At 37.0% G+C, this 22,988-nt stretch overlaps 1 long non-coding RNA gene across 1 annotated transcript in view; it reads left to right on the forward strand.

Annotated features, from left to right (window-relative positions):
- The window catches only part of LOC147576598 (uncharacterized), a 284,325-nt gene that overhangs the window by 206,340 nt on the left and 54,997 nt on the right, over positions 1 to 22,988 (forward strand). Inside the window, exon 5 of the long non-coding RNA XR_015241428.1 lies at positions 1,536 to 1,599. This is a non-coding gene — a long non-coding RNA (uncharacterized LOC147576598). The remainder of the gene's footprint in view (positions 1 to 1,535; positions 1,600 to 22,988) is intronic.

The following is a 22,988-nucleotide window of genomic DNA, read 5'->3' on the forward strand; positions in this document are numbered from 1 at the left end:
GTCTGAGCCTCATGTTGGACTCTGGGCTTACAGCTCAGAGGTTGGAACCTGCTTTGAATTCTGTGCCTCCCTGCCCCCCACCTTCTCTGGCCCTCCCCTGCTATGTTCTCTCTCTCTCTCTCTCTCTCTCTCTCTCTCTCTCTTTCTCTCCCTCTCCCTCTCTCCCTCCCTCCCTCAAAAATAAATAATTTCTTAAAAAGTGGAGTGCCCATCAACTGATAAATGAATGAACAAAATGTACTATTACCATATAGTGGAATATTATTCAGCCATAAAAAGGAATGAGATATTGATACTACAACATGGATAAGCCTTGAAAATATTCTGTTAAGTGAAAGAAGATAGATATAAAATATTATATATTATATGATTCCATTTGTATGAAACATCCATACAGGAAAATCTATGGAGACAGAAAGTAGATTAGTGGTTGTCAAGGGCTGATGGTGGATGGGAATGAGAAACAACTGCTAATAGGTACGAGGTATTTTTGGGGTGAGGGGATGATAAAATTCTTCTGGAATTAGATATTAGTGATGGTTGCACAGCTTGGTAAATATGCTGGAGATCAAAGAACTATAGCCTTTAAAAGAATGAATTCTGTGGAATGTATGTCTCAATTTCTTAAAAAAATATTCAAAAAATTTTACAGTGCTCTGTTTTGTTGGGCCTGGGTTAAATCCCTACTCCTGTGGGAGGAGGGAAGTCCCAGCATGAGCTGACAGTGGAGTGGTTACAAAGGAAATTCAAGGTGCTGTTACCAGAAGAAAGGGGAGTGGGTGTTGAACTAGCAAAAACAAGAAATATTTTTCTATTCTGGCCATCTCATCAAAGGATAGTCCCACAAACCCTTTGATCAGAGCCTTTTGTCAGTGCTGCCAGTTCTACTGGTAAGTTTATTAAAGGACTGTTTTCTTGCTACAAAGTTGCCACATGCTCCAATGTTGTTTCTCGCCATTTCAGGTGTTAAGACCCTATTGGTTTTGCATCTCTCTCAGATATCTGTACCCCAAATCACCTCTCTCTTTCTGTAGCAATAATATTAGCAATCATGGAGAGTCCAGTGTTCTCATTACTAAAAACCCTCCAAACAAGACAGGTTCCTCCCCAAATTCTTATGCAAACAATTAGTGTAAATATGCTCTGGGTGATGGAGGAGAATGATGGTAGATCCCTAAGCTAATTTCTTCCTAATGTTCAGCTGAGTCCACTCTTGCTACATTAGCATGGATGGGAAAAGTAACCCTGCCTCCTGACTTTCTCTATCAGGTATCCTTCAATAGAAAGTCCTATAACTGAGCATGTGAACATGGATGTTGAAAGGGAAAAAATTAGCCAAAAAAAAAAAAAAAAACCCCAAAACCAAACCAAACCAAAACAAAAACAAACAAAAAAAACCTTATTTCTTCAAAATGTAAGCATAAAATGGTTAGCCAATGTTCTGGGTTATTGAATTTTGGATATCTGTATACATTCTTTCAAATATAATGCAATATACCAAAATAACCAATTATCTTTAAATGTTCATTTTATAGGTGTTTAGTAGAGTTGGAAAAGAACACAACCATGACTGGTAATAGGAGCTTGGAAATTACATAGGTAAGTAATTAAAACTATTCTCTGTTGCATGGAATTTTCTAAACTTTTTCTGTTCATTGACATTGTCCTTGTCCAGAGTGTGAAAGTTTTGTCTCAAAGGAATAAACAAAAGAAAGAAAACTATTGTCTCCAAATCTGAACTTCCATTTTTGTGCTTAAAAATAGAAAAGAAAAAAGAAAAAGCTACACATTCTGAATAACTCTGAAGTGAAAATTTTCTCTCCTTTTTAGTAAATGTGTCTTAAAATGCAATAACGTAGCAAAGAATGGGCCAAATTCACTTCCTGAAACCAATTTTTATTGTGCTATCAAAAGCACAATATTGTGCACAACATTTATTGTGATAGTAAGATTTTTATCTTTTGTGTGGATATTGGGAAATCAGCCAATGCATGGAAAAAGATGAAGGCAAGGGTATTGGTGTCAGAGCATAAATAAAGCTGGTGCTTGAACGATCTATTTTCTCTTTGGTTTGCACTTACTTGCAATACCTTGAAAGCACAAAAGGTGCTTAGTCCCAATCACAAACAGCCAAAGATTGATTATGGAAACAGCACTTGACATAGAACAAAAATTGATGGATGGTGGAGAAGGATACTGATACTGAGTCATTGATATATTGTTTCCAAGCATGAATGCTTATTTATTTTTTTTAGTCTGATACAATGAATTGGAAAGTGCATTTCTGAGAGCATTAGGGAAGAGACTGTGAGTTTGTACATATTTCTCTGATGGCTTTTTTTTTTTTAAGATTTTATTTTTAAGTAGTCTCTATATCCAATGTAAGTCTCAGACTTACAACCCCCAAGATCAAGAGTTACATGCTCTACCTACTAAGCCAGCCATGTGCCCCAGTGGCTTTTTATCTTAACAGTGGTGCTGCCCACAAGTTGAATGGTAATCAGATATGATTTGATTTCTGCTTCAAAATCAAATCAGATACACTGTAGAAAAAGTACTACCTGAACATTTTTCTGATCTTTAAACTTAATGGGACTAAGAATACTACTCCACTTAAAAAGAAAAAAAATGACTATTGAAACTCAAAGTTTGAATATTTTGAAAATATCTATGTCCTACTCTAAAAAATAGAATCAGGCCAAGATGCTGTAAATACACACAAATCGCCATAATCTTATCGTGGAAAGAAATTATGTGGATTTGAATTTATAGACCCTTCAGAATGTGGAAGGACTAAGCTCATTAAATTTAGAGGAGCTGAGTGTAAACATCTCACGCACTTTACCTTCTAATGTAAGCTCATTTTTTCAGTTGATTTGCTCCTTCATGATGCCCTACTCTTAAATCTTGCCTCCTTGCCCTGTTCAAAAAATTCTGCCTCTTCTTTCTATCCCTGTGATGATTTTAACTTATCCACATAGTACTTACTATTCAAAATAGAGTTAAAGAGCTATCTTCCCCATAAAAACTTCTCTGACCCCATGTTTATTTGTCCTTTTTTAAAAATTTTATTTTAACGTTTCTTTAATTTTGGGAGAGAGTGCATATGCACGCAAGTGCAAGCAGGTGAGGTGCAGAGAGAGGAAGACAGATTCCAAAGTGGGTTCCATGCTGACAGCAGAGAGCCCAATGTGGGGCTTAAACTCACAAACCATGAGATCATGACCTGAGCAGAAGTCAGACACTTAACCAACTAAGCCACTCAGGCAGCCCTATTTATCCTTATTTTATGAATTTCCACAGCCTTCATTCTCTCTACCACTCATCAAACACTTATGTATTTTTACTCTTTGCAATCAAATTCTGTCAGTGTAACTGTGACCACCCAATACTCAGATCAGATTTAATTGGTATTGAAATCCAGTGAAAGATAAAAGTGTTCTTGAAAGGGAATTGGAAGTTTTAGGTCATCAGAACTGCTGTGTCAAACTTTAGATGCTGCCTCAATTTCCCAGGGTTGATCAGATTCCAACAAAAGAACAGGGACTGATCTCTTTGAAGAAATGTTTTGTAGCATAATTTTGCAGCGACTTCCCATTACTGATGAAATATGTCCAGACCCCTCAGCTTAAAGTATGGCATTCAAGCACCAGAAAGAAATCCATTGTGGCCAGAGATAGGTGAATCAGAGAAAGAAGGGCAGAAGAAAAGGCCACAAAGTCAGCACAGGACCAGTTTGTGTAGGATTTTATAGGTTAATGGAAGGACATAGGTTTTTCATGAGGGAAATAAACCAGTGAAGCAGCTTGCGAAGTGGTAAAATCTGACTTATGTTTGGAAGTCTCCAAGATTTTATTTGGCCAGATCAACTTGAGGGATTAGTTACAACTTACAATGTTAGGGAAGATTGTGGAGAGATAAGTTTGGGTAGATAGGAACAGTGAATCACGAGTTCAGTCTTAAGGTTCAAAAGGCATATTAGATATCTAAATGGAGATATTATGTGGGCCATAACTGTATGGAGCTCAGTGAAAAGGTCCAAATGGAGATGTAAATTTGGGAGTACGTGTACACTTGGATGGTTTTAAAAATGATGAGCCTGAACGAGATTACATAAGAAAAGAGCACAGAGAGAGACATCCAAGGAATGAGCCCTGGATCATTTCCATGATTAATGGGTAGGGACATGAAAAGAATCAACAAGGAGACTAAGAAGGGCCTCTAGTAAAGCACTAGAAAATTAGGAAAGAATAGTGACCCAGAAGCTAAGTGAAGATAGATTGTTTAAGAATGAGACTATGATCAAATGTGTCAAATGCAGCTCACTTGCATAAGGTGAAAACAAAGAAATGTCCAAGGATTTAGCAACATGGAAGCCACTAGAGTTCTTCACAAGTCCTATCACAAGTGATAGGGAATGGTGGGAGAAAGGTCAGAAAACAATACATTCAAGAGAGAATGCAAGTAGAGGAACTTGAGATAGGGTGGATAGGCAGCTATGTCAACAGGTTTGCCTTCAATGGGGGAAAATGGCACTATAGCTGGAGATGGGGAGTGGAATGAAGGGGCAACATTTATGATGTAATCTTCTGAAACAAATTAAAATGGTGGTGGACATGACCCAAGAAAGAAGTAAAAAATGATGCAGAAGCTGAAGCAATATTCTTGAGGAGGCAAAAAGAGAGACACACTGAAGAAAAAAAAAAAAGAGGAAGCATCTCCTTCAGAGTCAAGGTAGGGCATAGGGGTTGGGTATAGTATATAGGTACAGATGAAGGTGGGCTGGTAGCAAGTGGTGAGAATGTATGGAACTTCTCTTCCAATGCTTCTACTTTTCAAGTATTTATGTTGTATTTATGTCAATTATGAGCAAAGAGAGGAAAGTATGTGTTGAAGGTTTGAGGAGAAAAGATTACAGTGGAAAATAGTTTATTTATCTAGCTGAGGGAGGAAATGAGTGATTAAAGAAGCAGTTTTAAAGTTGTCGCTGGGGGGCTCCTACAGACCCACAAGGGCCTTTACATGGGTCTGGAAGGTCAAAACTATTTTCACTATAATATCATTGGGGCGCCTGGGTGGCTCAGTTGGTTAAGTGTCTGACTCCTGGTTTCAGCCCAGGTCATGATCTCATGGTTTGTGAGTTCAATCCCCACATCAGGCTCTGCAGTAACAGGGTGGAACCTGCTTGGGTTCTCACTCCCTCTCTCTCTGCCCCTCTTCTCTCTCTCTCTCTCTCTCAAAATAAATTTTAAAAAGCATTAAAAAAATAATATTATTATTTGCTTTTCTACTCTCATTCTCTTGTCAGTATACACTGGAGTTTTTCAAAGACAGCATAACATATGGGGCACCTGGATGGCTCAGTCGGTTGGGCGTCTGACTTCCGCTCAGGTCATGATCTCATGGCTCATGAGAGCCCACATTGGGCTCTGTGCTGACAGCTCAGAGCCTGGAGCCTGCTTCGGATTCTGTGTCTCCCTCTCTCTCTGCCCCTTCCCCACTCACACTCTGTCTCTTTCTGTTTCAAAAATAAATAAACATTAAAAAAAGATAGCATGACATATGGTAGTGCAAGAGATTCAGTGCAGATGCAGACAGGGGAATCTAGCTGTCTTCTCTTAAGCCAGACACTGCAGAGATTTGCAAAATATAAAATAATACTCTTTTCATCAACTTTTTTTGTGTTGCAAGGTAGAATTATTATTCATAACATATTTATGTTAACGTGTAATGGATTTATTTTATTCTTAAATACTAAGAAATGTTTTAAATGTTCTCTACTTTAATTTCTAATATAACAAATATTGGTAGATACAACCCACATAAGCAGAAGCTCTTGATTATATCAATTTTGGAGAAGAGGGTCTTGAAACAAAATTTCAAAAACTATTGAACTACAGAAATTTAGTTTGATTCCTGTGTCACACTTAAAGTGCTCTTAAAAGGAGTGATTATACAATTAAAATAAAGCCAGAGGGGCGCCTGGGTGGCGCAGTCGGTTAAGCGTCCGACTTCAGCCAGGTCACGATCTCGCGGTCCATGAGTTCGAGCCCCGCGTCAGGCTCTGGGCTGATGGCTCGGAGCCTGGAGCCTGTTTCCGATTCTGTGTCTCCCTCTCTCTCTGCCCCTCCCCCGTTCATGCTCTGTCTCTCTCTGTCCCAAAAATAAATAAAAAAAAAACGTTGAAAAAAAAATAAATAAAATAAAATAAAATAAAATAAAATAAAATAAAATAAAGCCAGAAAAAACAATCCTACAATTTTTATGGAGCCACAAAAGACCTGAATAACCAAAAAAAAATAATCTTGAGAAAGAAGAACAAAACTGAGAGCATCACACTTCCTGATTTCAAACTATATTACAAAACTCTCATAATTAAAACAACATAGTATAGGCGTAAAAACAGATGTGTTGATTAATGGAACAAATGGCACAGAAGTAAACCCATGCGTATATGGTCAATCAATTTATAACAAACTAGCTAAGGATATGCAATGAGGAAAGGATAGTCTCTTCAATAAATGATGTTGGGAAAACTGGAGAGATACATGAAAAAGAATGAAACTGGAACCCTATCTTACATCATACACAAAAATAAAGATTTGAACATAAGACTTGAAACCATAAAACTTCTAGATAAAAACATAGGTGATAAACTCCTTAACATTTGTCTTAGGAATGATTTTTGGATTTGAAACCAAAAGCAAAGACATCAGAAGTAAAATAAACTAAACTAGTGTGACTACGTGAAACTAAAAAGCTTTTGCACAGAGAAAGAAACCACCAACAAAATGAAAAGACAACCTATGCTATGAGAGAAAATATTTGCAAATTGTATGCCTGATAAGTGGTTAATATCCAAAATAGATAAATAATTCATATAACTCAATAGCAAAAAAAAAAAATACAATTTAAAAATGGGCAGAGTAACTGAATAGACATTTTTCCAAAGGAGATATACAAATGGCCAACAGGTACATGAAAATGTGCTCAATATCACTGATCATCAGGGAAACACAACTCAAGACCATAATGAGATGCCACCTCACACCTGCTAGAATAGCTGTCACCAAAAAATAATATGCACACCTCAGTGGCTCAGTTGGTTAAGCATCCTACTCTTGATTTTGGTTCAGGTCAGGTCATGATCTAACAGTTCGTCAGTTTGCCCCATATGGGTCTCCATGTTGACAGTACAGAACCTACTTGGGATCTTCTCACTCTCCTTCTCTCTCTGCCCCACCCCTGCTCTCTCTCTTTCTGAAAATAAATAAATAAACTAAAAAAAGACAAATGATAACAAGTGTTATCAAGGATGGGGAGAAGAGGGAACTCTTACACACTGTTGGTGGGAATATAAATGGAACAGCCACTATGGAATACAGTACAGAGTTTTCTCAAAAAATTAAAAATAGAGCTACCATATGATCCAGAATTTCCACTTTTGGGCATATCTTCAAGGGAAATGAAACTGGTATTTCAAAGAGATATCTGCATCCCCATATTAGCTGCAGCATTATTTACAATAACCGAGACATGGAAACAACCTAAGTGTCCATCGACAGATGAGTGGATAAAGACATGTGGTGCATGTATATATGTGTGTGTATATACATATATGTAAATATACACATACATTTATTTACACACATATATGTATATGTACATATACTATATACATATATGTGTACATACATACATATATATATACACATACACACCATATGATATTATTCATCCATAAAAAGAAGGAAGGAAATCCTGTCATTTACAATAACATGAATGAAACTTGAGGGCATTATGCTAAGTGAAATAAGCCAGACAGAAAAAGACAAATATTGTACGATCTCACTTATATGTGGAATCTAAAGAAACCAAACTCTAAGAAACAGAGAACAAACTGATGGTTGCCAGAAGTAGAGGCAGGGGAGGGAAGGGATGGAGAAAATGTGTGAAGATAATCATAAGGTACAAGCTTCCAGCTAGAAGATAAATAAGTTCTAGGGATGTAATATACAGCAGGATGACTATAGTTAACACTGTAATGCATATTCAAAAGTTGAACATTGCTAAGAGAGTAGATCTTAAAAGTTCTCATGACAAAAGAGAAATGTGTAACAATGTGGGTGATGGATTTTAACTAAAGTTATTGTAGTGATGATTTTGCAATATATACATTTATCAAGTCATGTTGTACCCCTTAAATTAATACAAAGTTGTATGTCAATTATATCTCAATAAAATGGGAAAAAAATAATGGAGCATTGAAATTATCCAAGGCTAGATTTTGCCAAGAAACTACATTAACAGTGAGAGAAAGCAAGGTACTTAGGTTGGTTCCAATACTATGGAATTGGCTTCAGGTCAGTGAATGGATTACTGAACAGAATGGAAAATGAGATCTTTGGAGAAGAGTAGGTTATGGAAACTGTCAAGAACTAAGATACTGATCTATATGCAAACCTCTTTAAGGAAGGAGAGAAAACAGAGGAGGAGATAAGGTTGTAAATGTGAAGCTCTGGAAGGAGCTTCTAGTCACCAAAAGGTCAGGGCTATTTGGGAATTTCAGAGCCCCACCAATGGGGAGAATCATGAAGACCCACCTGTGGTGAGGCAGATGTGTTAGTAACCTCCCCAGCCTCCATCACATATCCTTGGGAAAGTGCCTCAACCTCCCTAATCCTCAATTTTCTTACTATGAATTGGGTAGATTAGTTATAGGGTGGTCATAAAAATAAATGAGATAACACGTATCAACAATGTACTACAATGCTTGACACCTAGTAAGCACTTAAAATACATTAGCCATCATCATTATGATTATCTCATCAGCAAAATCATTCTCTCCTTGAGGAAAAGCATCCTGTTTCAGCCACATTGATGTCCCCCTATGTAACTATGATCATGCTGGGTATTACGAATGTTTGTTAAATTGAATTTGTATGTCTCACTCATTTTTTACCTCAATCAGCATTTTTCTTTTTTTCTTTCTTTCTCTCTCTCTCTTTTTTCTTTCTTTCTTTCTTTCTTTTTTTTGTTCAGAAAATGGTAGTAAATGAGACATTTGAAGGTATACCTTCTCTCCTAGGACACTCATCAGTACCCAGTAGCAGGCCAAGAAATGCTTATTTGCCTGAAAACACTAATCTCCTATGCTTTGGAGTCTCCGTAACACAAGGATAATGATACAGTACATGTTTGTAATGGTTTCTGAGTCTGTAGATGAATGTAGCACTAGCATTAAATTGTCACCAAATTTAAACTAGATCCTCTTTAATGCAAGATGCCTCATAAACTGTTGTTTTTCTATTTAAGTCCAAAGCAAACCTACAGTTTTACCTTGTAATGAATGTTTTAGCCAAGGAATTTTATATTTGGGTTCAGAATTGTGTCTTTTTCCATACTATTTTTAATATGTCTATGATTCACCATAATATGTAATTTTAAGGGCACAAATGTGACTTGAAAATGAAAAACCCATTACTTTCCATAAAATCAAGTGCTTTGCTATATTTTGCCTTTTTTTTTTTTGTCATCTCCAATTTTGTTTTTGAACACTTGATTTTGGCCAATGCCTCAGTCTTCTGTTGCTAAGATCAGACATCTCTAAGTGAGGAGAGATGGGACATTAGGGAGAATAAAGGACATTAATAATAACAGTAGTCATCATATCATGTATTTATTGAGTGCTTACTGTGTGACACAATTTATTTTTTAATACATTTAATTCTCCCAGAAGCCCTAACACAGAGAGGTACTCTTATTGGCTTCATTACGCAGATCAGAAAACTGAAGCAGAATCATACAGCTAACAAGTGAGCAGCCAAGATTCAAACCCAAGTAGTGTAATTAGCGCAGTCACATTTTCAACCAAGATCTGAATGCTTTGACATTATCCACTGCCACCTCTTTGATACGCACTTATTTCTAGGTGGCACTGTACCCACATCTTGGTATTTAACATCGCTTGTGTCTTTTAAAAGGCCTTGAACTAATTATAAAGTTTATTTTAAGACTGCTTTTTTTTTTTATATCTGAGGGGACTTCCGCATGTGCTAGATAAGTATTAACCAAATTAAAAAAAAAAAAGGAATTAATCAGAAAGTACATTCTGAGAGTGATTTTCACCCTTCAGTGAGATGGTCAACTATTCCTTTGTAGTGAGGTTGTTGGACGATGAAAGCTGAAAGCTTGGTGGAGTAATTCTTTTTTTTTAAGTTTATTTATTTTGAGAGAGGGGGGCAAAGAGGGGGAAAGAGATCACAAGCAGGCTCCGTGCTGTCAGCAGAGCCTTATGTGGGGCCCAATCCCACAAACTGTGAGATCATGACCTGAGCCTAAATCAAGTTAGATGCTTAACTGACTGAGCCACCCAGGCACCCCTGGGGTAATTATTCAAGTGTGGTTGTAATGGAATTTCACTGAATATGTATAAGATTTTGTCTTATGGAGATATATTTGTTATTATGATTTAAGTAGTTTAAGGGAAAAAATCTACACACCCTAGATAAATGATTGGGTTTCAAAGTGACCCAAAACTTGAGATAACCTAATTCCAGGCTTAAATGCTTCCTCACTTCATTAATTTTTTGTATATCAAAAATTTTCAAAGGAAAGTAGAAATATCTTTTATAGGGACAGAAAAAAATATGGTTCCTGGATTCAGTGGAATGAACACTGAATTGGAAGCTCCAAAATATTCTTTCAAATTTCTGCTTTGCCTTTAAGTAGTTGATTCTCTTGGGGGAAAAAATGTCTGTATTTTCTTTTATAAAAAAAATTGTTGGGCTAGATGCTCCACTGTTCTTTCCAACATCTATTCTAGTATTTCCTTATCACTGATACTCAGTGTACAATAAATCCCTCTTTTCCTTCCTTCCTTTTCTTTCTTTTTTCTTTCTTTCTTTCTCTCTTTCTTTCTTTCTTTCTTTCTTTCTTTCTTTCTTTCTTTCTTTCCTTTTTTTGAATCTCATGTCTGTAGTCCTTTCAAAATAAATGAGAATTTCAGTTTCCAGATGGTTTCCTCTAATGGTTTTTAAGGAACATACATCTGAAAATTAGGACTTAGAATTGGGAAGCAAGTGAACCATATAATAGTCTAACCACCATATGAAGAACATCATTTGTCATAACCATTCAATATATCATCCATGAGCTACCATACATTTTATATTCATGAGTTTATTGAATTAAATACTAAATAATTGGCTTATATCTAAATATTAACCTTTTGAGAAATAGAATTATGATCTTTTTGAAATAGACCCTGTTTGGAGACCACATTTTATTATAGTATCGTAAATCCATAATCCATTAGCAAATGTATTTAAACAGGTAAGTTTTTAAGCCTTTGAAAGACTTATGCCCCTGAGCATTACTCTTCCATTTTTTTCCCCCTAACTTCTCATGATCAGTTCAGGTTAGCATAATAAGAGAATGCCAGATAAATGCATGAGGCTTACAATTCTTCTGACAAATTTATTCCAAGGTTTTCTGAAATGACCCAACTTTCCCACCCACAATTTAATCCTGATAAAGTGTCAGTGAAACTAAAATAGATACAAGGCTTATTTCTGAGTAATATGGCTGACTGAACAATGTAAGTGGACAGTTATTGATTACCTGTCTAAACTGATTGACACTAATTTTAATAAGCGGGGACCTTTCTCTCTTCTTTAAGACAGTTGTTCATGAGTTCAAGACTTTATTTCTCCATTAAGACTAATAGAATGACTTGCTGACTTTTTCTAAGGCTTTCTATGGTCAGAGAAACAAATTATTATGAAAGCCCAGAAGCTGGATTGTAATTTTATAAAGATGCTTTTGGTCTTTTAATGTTTGATTTGCTGTTTGACTGCTTTCCAGATAATTAAAATGTTCTACATCCAAGCCCCAAATGTGAACTAAAGGACCTCTGAGTATTTCACCTTCAGTAATGTGGATCATTGTTAGTTATGAGATTGTATTTACTGGTGCTGTGTAAAAATAGCTGGCAAGTGAGCAAATTAACTGAAAACAAGTCTGCAAGCCAAAGAATGCAGCTTGCATTTGTGACACCAACTTGATAAGAAATTATATATATAACAAATGCATGTGTTATAAAGCCATACCTCTTCTATCTACACAATAGTTTTTGAAAATATTTTTGACAGCTAAAAATAGGATGATAAATGGGAGTTTCAAATACAGATAGTGGTTAAATCAGCCAGTTTAATGACTCTCCCTCTTTCCACTACCACCTCTGCTCCTTATTTTAATCATTGGATCATGGACCAAAAGTTGGAATGAGGGCTCCTATTGCAAACAATAGCATCAAAAATTAATACCAATTAGCTTGATCTTGAGGGGATAAAGCTCTGTAATAAAGGGATGAATCATTAGAACATGCTGAGTTGGTTTCATCTTTCTCCCTTCTGGGAACCTAGCATTTAAATGAGATGATTACATTCCAATTTGTGCTCCTGCAAAAGCAACGAATTTGATTGTATTTGTTGCTTACTTCTGAGAAGAGATCATGATAGCTAGTGTATTTCCCCATATATGATTAGTAATGAAGGTGTCCATTTTCATTTCATCTTTGCAAAGAAACAGCCTTGCCAAATGCTCCCACCTGCAAGTATGTTTACTAACTCCTCATTTTCTTCTCTAATTACTCCTTGATTGTAGGGTAAATTCTCCAAGCTGTAGTGCAAAGGAAATCATTGTCTTTTTATCACCTCCCTGGGGAATTCATTCTACTTGTTTACTGATGTGTATGGCTGACTGACTAAAGTGATTTCTAATTAGAATATATGAAATAATCATTGGTCTATCTAGAGCCATAATTAATGCATTAGGAAATTTTTACTGAGCGTTAAGATAGGTATTAGCATAAATGAGTTTATTTTATCTGCTTTGAAACACAAAGGATACCTTTTAGATACAGTGTTTACTAAAACAGAGTGATAATTTTATGGCAATTTGCTATAATCTTTATTGCATGTCATTGAAAATATAGATTATTGTCTCTAGACTCCCTTCTACATAATGTACCACAGTGAAAAAAAAAAAAAAAGCTGGTTTGATACCTTAGTAAAATGTAAGTGAAGGCTTAAGGAAAGAAAAAATTCAATTGTTTTTCTGTAGTGCTTTGTTGATAATTGATATGATCTTTAGTTAGCATTTTCCTGGGCTTGAGGGAAAAAAGAACCCTACTAAGGAAATTTTATATTCACTTGGGAAGGTGATCAACATCTTTTGATTGCTTTAATTATATGTTTCTGGGTAGGAGATTGTAAAGTTTTGAAGCTAAGGACACAGAAGGATCAAGGGCCTCAAGGAAAAAGCTGACTGCTGGCTGCCAAGGGGTTCACAAGATGTCCTTGGTTTGGAGAATTCAGCATGGTCCAGAGGGTGGCCTTCATTCAGCCTTGTCAGTTCACAGATACAATTTTGTTAGCATATTGAGAGCATATCTGTCTTTTTGGAATGAATTCCCACAAATCAAGCTCCAGATAAATGATGTAAAAAGCAAAGGCTATCATATTGAGTTACAATGAGAAATTTAACTGTCATAAAGCTGAGCACATTTGCATCGCTATGACCAGTTCATCCCCTCACTAAGAAAATCTTCATGGGAAGTGAAATTACTGAGTTTGATTGCTGAGCACGGAAAAGGGTCAGGTCAGTCAGTGAGTTGTATGATTTTGTGTTCAGTTATCACCAGACATACTCTTTGGTGTCTTAATGAAACCATGTCCACAGGAGAGATCAGTTTGCCACAGGGACTGGGCTGTGGGGACCTGTATCAAGACACCACTTCATAGTAGATGGGAGGGGGGGGCAGGTATTACCAATGTTTACTGCTCCAACCCTTCCTTTCTGCACTTCCTTGCAAATATGAAGCTTCCTAATTGACACATTCCTCTATGGAGAAGTTAATCCCTTGGGTCAAGTCCTTGCAAGTTTTTCCATCTCTTTCCAACGTTTTTGCAAATCTTGGATCTCTGAAATTATGTAGCGACTCTACATTTTAACTATCAGAGGTCATAACTTTTTATAATTTCTTGTAGGAGAATCCATTGACCCATGTTAAATTTCTTCATATAAAAATCTTTTGAAAAAAGGAATATTCTCAGGACAGTCTCAGTTATATAATTGTTAGAACTGAAAAGTCAAAGATAATTTTGCCAAGAAGCCATTGTCGCAGCACATACACGCATGCTCTATTTTTGACACTGGCCTTCAATACTCTCCCTACTCTGCCATTTCTATACTCCTCTTTGTGGTTTTTGAGTTGCTCTCCTTTATTTCCTTTCTCTGCCCTAGCCCTCACACACATATATACCACATCAAAGAATTCAGGAGGAAGGGGCTTTACTGACGGTCAGGGTAGTCTTGTGGAAAGCTCCCTGCACCGGCATTCAGAATGCTGGAATTCTAAGTTGTAACTCTGCCACTAACCAGCACTACTCCTTGCAAAGACTTAACCTTTCCTGAACTTCAGTCTCCTTATCTTTAAAAGTGGGTTTGGACCTGGCAAAATTGTAATATGTCGTTGAAATTTCAGTGTGAAGTAATTTTGTGAATTGTTGACAATTAAGGAGGAATGAAATGCTGATGAAATTCAGGCCCTGATCTGAGAGAGACAGTGATTTGAAAGTTGTGTTTCTCCCTAGAGATAGCCTTCTTTGAATGCTTATGGAAATAATATTCAAAGTAGATTGTATCTATTATGTCTATTACTTTTGTTTGCCCCAAATTCCTTGTTTCTTTCTTCAGGAACATCCTTCCTGTGGAGAATCTAGTGTAGGAAGACTTTCCTACACAGCTCATGTCTCTTACTGATCCCAAACTACTCATCCCACTATTGTTTGGTTCCTTCTTACTTGCTTTTTAGAATCAGCCCACTTACCAGCTTCATTTCCTACCCTTTTCCTACCTCCAGCTGGAATTCACCCCACTGACTCTCTCGCTGTTCTCAGCATAACAGCCCGTGTCCTTCATGACTGAATGTCTTTGCACATGCTGTTCCCTCTCTGTTCCTACCCCGTCTTCAAACTCCTGACTCAATTTCAGTAGTGAGCCATTAGCATAGCCCTCCATGACTTCCCACACAGGTAGAATCAGTCACTCTTTCTCTTTGTACCTAACCTATACCTCCCTATAGACTCTCCAGTATAACACATCTCACCCTGCACTGAAATTACAACTGCACTGTTCAAGTAATAAGCAAAGTGCCAAGCAAAATTTCACCTGGCTTCTTACTCTTCTTCAGCAAGTCGTAGCTTATACCTATATGACTCTACAACAGATCTATTGGAAAGCATGAGCATGTAGGCTACCTAGCTCTGCTATGTTTCACACATCTGAAAACCTTAGTCTCCTGAAGTTATAATGTACCAATATTCATAATTTAATTGAGCACTTACTATGTCTAAGGCGCTATATTAAAAATATATGTGCCTTATCCCATTCAATATTTCCCACTTGAGAGATAAGGAAATTAGGCTTAAAGAGTTTAGCAATTTGTTTTTTGTTTTTGTTTTTCCTGCAATCTCACTTTAATGAAATTTAGACTAGGAACCATGGTTCTGGTCTGATCTGGGTCCAGAGGTTAACCAATGACTGCTCACTCAAGCCCTTAGAGAACCTTGCTTGAGCCTGAGTCATTCTTTGTGTGGAAGGTCCTCTGAGTCTGCTCCTGTATTGATTTGAGCTGTGGTTTTGCTGCAAATTAAGACCTCTGGCAATCCTGAGGACCCAGAAAAGATAGACTCATCTTGTCCAGATCTTAACATCCAAATTAATCTTGAAATTGAACCTTCTTTGAATCCTCTGAATCATAATGATCCTCAGGCTTCAGTTAGCCAGAAGATCAAGGAAGAACTAACTAGAGTTTAAAAGGAAAGGGGAAGGCACTTTCAGCTAGAGCAAAGCTTTGAACACTGAGAACAAGTCTGAGCCACAGTGGGTTGTGACAGCTATTGTTTGGATCAGAGAAGGCTTTTTGAATCCATGGTCAGCAGCTCTTGGTGTGAAAATAACAGCTGCCCCCACACTCTGCTAACTCCTAGCCACTCTAGCTTGTGAACATGGATGGCTTCTGTTGGAGCCAGAGCCAGCTTTTCAGAACCATGGCCAGCAGCAGCCCCACACACTAACAGCCCCTGAATAGAATCTCCTCTGTCCTGGAGCAGTTCTTTGTTAACATTGCATTGAAAATCACTCCGCAATATAACCCCTATTCATCTGGATACTTGGCTGTTACAAAACTTTTTTTGTTTTAATATAGTAAGTCTGTCACTTTACAGCCTTTCAAAGGAGGTGTGGCATATCACGATCTCAATCAGGATTTTACAAGGAGTGTCACTGCTCTCTGGGAGAGAATGATGATGTCCTGTAGATCACATGTCCTGTAGATCACATGTCCTGTGACCATGACATGATTCCCAGTGTCTGATCTGCTCTGCAGATCATATGATCTCCTGAATATGGATAAATATTGAATCATGACATTTCCTGACTCTGTTACGTAGCAAACAGAAGTCAGTAGAAAGACACCAGAAGTGAGGGACCAAGGAAGTGAGTTTGGCTACATCGTTTCTTACATAACCTCTGCCAGACTATTTCCTATTCATAATAAAGCACTTTTTTCTAATAGTCTGTGACTCAGACTATTGTCCCCTGCATTGTCACAGTATTATTCATAATACTTTTTGAGTGCATACTATCTGCAAGGCACTATGCTAAATGCTTTATGTGTATCATCTCATTAATTCTCATAACTTTAGTTCTGTAAGATAGATAATGATATTGGCCCAATTTTATGGCTATGACTGAAATTTAGAGAGATTAAGTAAGGAACTTACTAAATGTTATGTATGCATCAGGTGGTGGAGCCAGGAATTGTGAAACTATTCTTCCAGACACTGTGCTATATTGAGAGCTTTTCATTTTAGCCTCTTCTCTCCTTCATGACTTCTTTCAATGATGGAAACAGATTTGATTTTGAGAATATGCCTCATATAGATATTGGTGATCTCATGTCTCATTTGGTTTGTGATTTTGGCCTAGGCAAGTTTCAGCTAGAGAGTTTAGCAATTTGACCAGGGACACACAGCTAGTGACTCAGTGGAACTAAGATCCAAACTAAGTGGATTAACTTGAGTCTATGCTTACAACACAACACTGTCTTCTACTCATCATCTATACTCCTATAAACTCACTTCTCTGCATTTCCTCCTCTTTGACCTCCCCCGAATCCTTCTTTCATCCCCTTCTATTTCTACTATGCCTTCTGGAACCCTTTACAATGCAAATACCCTTATTTTAATCTTTTGATGTAAAATGTACTTTCCCTTTGTTCTAACCAAACCTGACTCCCTCTCTGTACGTCTTATTCCCCCTTGTCGCCATTTTAGGAGAAGTGCTCATCCTCCCTTAGTCCACATACCTATGGTATGGTTTCTAGAACAATGTTCCTTCTCTCTTTTGTAAAATTCCCTCTTCCTTCAATGTGTATGCTGCCATGTTCTATTACTTTTTACCCCTCTGTATTACTGTCTTCTGTTGACATACATTGATGTCTGACATTTTTTTCCTATTCAAGTATTTCTATCCTCTTCAGAGCCTTTAAAATTCTAGGTAGATAACCTATTTAACACCCAGCTCACTGTTGCTTCTCTAACTCACTCTACTGACCATCGATTCCATCCCATTTCTACCAGATAAATATTAAAACGTGCCATCTTGGGCCACCTTCTACCCACAAAAATCTAACGATTTTATATGTCAAAGTTTAACTACAACCTTCTATCCTTCTAGGTGTCTCCAACTGACTTATTCTTCCACTGTATATGGTCCTCCATTTCCTTCATCTTCTAATGGCCAATCATTCCACCTTCTCTCAGCTTGTCAGCTCCCACCCAGTCAGGTTCTCCTCCCTACCTGCCTAGACTTCATAGTTAAATATCTGAATCAGTTTCTCACTAAAGCTGTCAATTTCCAGACTCTTTTAGGTTTATGCGGCATCTTTCCAGGAAATGGCAACACTAAATCATTGGTACATCTGTCCTCCCTGCATCTTGGGGCTTCTGGAGAATATTATACTGTAGTTATTACAAATGCTCATACCAGGGCAAGATAGTGGGGGGTTTTTGTTTGTTTGTTTTGTTTTGTTTTGTTTTTAACTGAAATGTGGGATGCCTGGGTGGCTCAGTTGGTTAAGCATCCAACTTTGGCTCAGGTCATGATCTCACAGTTTGTGAGTTTGAGCCCCGTGTCGGGCTCTGTGCTGACAGCTCAGATCCTGGAACCTGTTCTGGATTCTGTCTGCCTTTCTCTCTGCCCCTTCCCCATTCACGCTGTCTCTGTCTCTCTCAAAAATAAATAAACACTAAAAAATTTTAACTGAAATGCTATACATGCACTGTAAGCACCTCTAAGGGATGTGCAGCCTGTCCCAGTTAAGAGGATTTCCCCTTCCCCAGATCCACGTATATATTTCTTATCAAAAGATCACTGGAAAAACTCTAACTTTTCACTGTTAATTTCTATGTGGCTTTGAGAAAAAAAATCTCTGCTGTTCTCTATGCCTCATAGTAAAAACTGAGATTACTAAGTGACTTCAAAATTCATATTTTGTATGAGTTTCCTTTTCACAAGTCCATGGGAATAATTTCCCATGAACCATTAAACTTGCAGAAGAATATTTTTCCATTAAATTAATCTGATAATTGTCTCAATAATCCGCTCAGGTGTGTACCTGTGAAATGTTTGCATGTGTGTACATATATATACATACAGATACAGAATTGTATGTAGACCAATATTTCCAAAATTTTATCTAAGCTGAAAAGCTTTGAAAACCAATGTTTACCATAATGGGAAGCTAAACCCTTTGTAGCTCTCGATTGTGTAATGTGACTGCTTTGACAACCCTTTAGGCAGTGAGATCCCATACCTTGTGGTGTGATCCCTCATCTAAATCTTCTGAAACGGAGAGAGATGTCTATGAGTTTTAATTCATACTGCAGGACCTAAAAGTTTTAGATAATGTTTGTAATTATTAAAACAAATAGCACAATTCTAGAAAAGAAAGGTGGATAGAGACTTAGCAGGTCGGGAATGGGGAGAGAGGGAAGAGAGAAGCATGAGAACAGGAAAGAATGATCTGAGCATTGCAACCTCATGTGTTCAGGGGAGCATTGGAACGGAGGGGAATTTGTTGCATTTCATCGTCATAACCAGACACTAGAGATCTTTAGTGCAAGCAGTAGGACACAGAGGAGGCTACTTGTAAAGATCACTTAATTATCAGGTAAGAATTTGTTTGGTGAACTCCAGATACAAAACATATTTATTATTTATTCAGTAAAGGCAGTTTTAGGGTTTTAGGGTTCTGCTTACCTATGTGTTTTCACAAGATCCCCAGAGCTTACTGTTCTGGAAAAATAGAAGACGAGGAGTTCTTAGTCCTTAGCAGTTACTATCATTACTATTGTTCTCTCTGCTACACAGTCCTCCTGTGGAGTACTGGTTGTCCACCATCTGTTGGGCACTGCTTCTCTGAATAAGCTACATAGATAAATTCTGCACTGTGGTCCTTTTCTGATTATAAGCTCAGCCATGGTCTGACTCATGCTACTGCTAGGATAGTAGCCATTAATTTTCATCTTCCACAGATATCCACATAGCCAGCACCCCCTTAAAATAACAAAGGAGTAAACCCTAGATCTCCATTTATTTTCCGGAATTCGAGTGGTAAGCAGTGGAGATGTTATTTGAACCTAAGGGACTCCAAGACTCATACTCTTATCCAAAGCTAGATAGCATAAATCTGAAGGGTTGAGGCATTCTGTCTCTTTTCTACAAGTCCAAAGGAACTATAATAGATATGTTCAAATTGACGATTTTAAGACCTACTTTCTTAGCAAGTTTCAAATTTGCAATAGTGTTAACTATGGTCATCACACTGTATGTTAAATCTCCATAACTTATTTATTTTATAACTGAAAGTTGGTACCTCTTGACACCCTTCACTCATTTTGCCCACCCCTCACTCCGTGCCTCTGGCAACCACCAATCTGTTCTCTGTTTCTAGGAGTTAGTTAGTTAGTTAGTTAGTTAGTTAGTTAGTTAGTTTTAGATTCCACATATAAGTGAGAGCATAGGGTTATTTGTCTTCTTCTGACTTACTTCACTTAGCATAATGCCCTCAAGTTTCATCCATATTGCCATAAATGGCAAGATCTCATTCTTTTTTATGGCTGAGTAGCACTCCATTTATGTACACACCACATTTTCTTGAGCCATTCATCCATTGATGGACACTTAGCTTGTTTCCATATCTTGGCCACTGTAAATAATGCTGCAATGAACATGGGGGTGCATATAATTTTCTGAATTCATGTTTTCCTTTTCATCTTTAAAAGAGGCTCATAAAGAAGTTTTAATAAAAAATATTTTTCATTAATTATTTCTTCTCTCAGGAGCTCCCTGGAACTCCTTATACCACTATTCTGGAAGTCAGCTCTATGAGAAATTAATATTCATTGAGAAATTATGCTTTTAAGCACTGAAATAAGATCTTTTCATCCTTTATATCTTTTCATACTTAAAACAATCCTAAGAAGTAGCTACTCATATTATTCCTGTTGTATAGAGGAGGAGGCTAAGCCCACAGATGTTAAGTCATTTGCCTGAGCTCCTTTGGGTGCCAGACTTCTGACTTGCACCCAGGATGATCCATCCTAATCCCCATATTTCTGGTCACATCATCACTGCTGCCTCCCATGCTCTACTACTCTGCCTTAAGAGTTAATTCTAAGAGTGAGGGAAAGAAAGATATAACTAATGGACATATTCAGTGCCAGGGTTTTTCCATGAATGGGTTGTTCTGTGGAACTTGCCTGTGCCACAAGAACTTAACTGAGTGGTTTCTGGGGAAGCCAAGCCAGCTGCTGGGAAATTGTGCCCTTGTTTGGAGAATCAGGTCCCTTTTTTATTTCTGCCAGCAGTCTTTGGGGTTTCTATATTCTGATTTGATTCTGCATTCAACGTATAATTGCAATACAAGATTGAAAATGCTGTTTACAATGTAATTCTAAAGTAGTTTATACTTTTGCATAATTGAAATGGCTTGCTTGAAACAGCTCACTGCACCCAAATATGCCTACTTAGCTAAGCGGGAGGACTTCCAAGTCTATTCTTTACAAAACATTAGAGCAACTAGACGGAGTGTACCCTGTTTCTGGCTGAGTGTTTCTAGTGTTCTTATGTCAAGGTTGTCCAGTTTAGGGTGATCATTCCTTCCTGTTCATTAGCATAGTATTGTAGGAAGGTGCATTTATGACTTTATTAATGAAAACCACTCCTTAATTGAAGACAATTGTCAAAATACATCAAAAATTTTAGAGTTTTCCAGATGCAAGCTTTTTCATCACTTCTCAAAGACAGCCCAACAGTTCATATCGCCAACATAAAATTATAATCTTTGCTGGGATGAATTCTCCAACTTTTTTCAAAATACACTTCATGGAAATAAGTGATATGGATATTCTGTAGTCTTGTCTAGTTTCTTTTTCTCTTCAAGATTAGTTTCCATGCAGTTTCAGCCTCTAAACCTTAATAAACAGATATGTCTTGGTCACCAAAGATTTATAGAACACCATGAACACCATGCTAAGCACTGGAAAAAAAATACCATGTAAAACATTGTCCTCAACCTCCAGATCACTGATGTGATGTTAGTTTTAGGAAGATAGCAGCACATGTTTGAAAGAAGTTCAAAGTTCAAATTCCAGCTTTAATACTTACTAATGACAGGACTTTCAGCAAGTTATTTAACCTTTCTGAGTCTTAATTTCTTCATCAATAAAATGAGCCACACTAATAATTATTTTGAAACTATTTATGATTTAAGCAATTTGTATAAAATTTATGTAAAAATTAGCACCATATCAGACACAGAGTAGAGTGTATACTTCTGGTGATAATGATAATAGTGATGTAATAATCATCTTTATTATTTTATATACATATATGTGTATATATATACATATATATATATATACACACACACATATGATGAATACTATACATTTTCAATGGCAATGCCAAATTCAAAGCTAATTTCAGGTTCTGAGTTTTTAAATATATTAATGCATAAAAATATAAGTGATAAGATTAAATATTTTTAACTTCAAATAACTAATACTATTTATGCATGAAATGCTGGTGGGTATAAATCAAAGCATCCAACTTTCGTTTATCAAGTTAACCCGAAGTTAATCTGATTACACATCTGAGAGTCTAAGGAATGACAGTGGAAAGGGATGGAATATTGATATTTAGTAAGATGTAGAAATCATAAGAAGACGTTAAAAATAACATTAGAGCAGACGTTTGGTTACTGAGGACCTCGGATTTCAGTTGAGACTCTGACTGTTTCTAGCTTTGTGACTTAAGCACCTAATGAAATCTCCTTCTTCCTCAGTTTCCTCATTTTGAGAAAAGGTGTAATATGTATAAAATGCTCAGCATGGGACCTGAAAAGAGTAACTGCTCAAAAATTGGGAATTCTTGTTCTCTTAGCTATTTTTTACATTATTAATTGGATTGAAATTTGGTTTGCATTTCTGACCAAGAAACATCAATCAAAATATATCCCTGGGTTTCATAGGTTCAGAAACTCGGGCAGTGATAGATGGGTACCAAAAACTGGATTAAGATGCCCTCATGAGGTATCTAGTGAAAAGTGACACTGTGCCAGACTCCTGAGCCACAGGCACTGTGAGAAGAAATTAATTTTTGTGTTGTTTTAAGAAACTAAGCTAGTGGTAATTTGTTATGCAGCAAAAGAATATTAATACAAAGCTCACGACAAAGAAGTGCAGATTTGCTATGTTGGACTTCACATTTAAAGACCTGAATAGGTGTAAATGTACCATAACTGAGCATTTGTATGTGCATTATACGTTTTTAATTAGAACATGATGAATTTCTCA

Source organism: Puma concolor, chromosome D1 (assembly GCF_028749965.1).
Source record: "Puma concolor isolate L17-30 chromosome D1, mPumCon1.1.hap2, whole genome shotgun sequence".
In the NCBI taxonomy this organism is placed as follows: domain Eukaryota; kingdom Metazoa; phylum Chordata; class Mammalia; order Carnivora; family Felidae; genus Puma; species Puma concolor.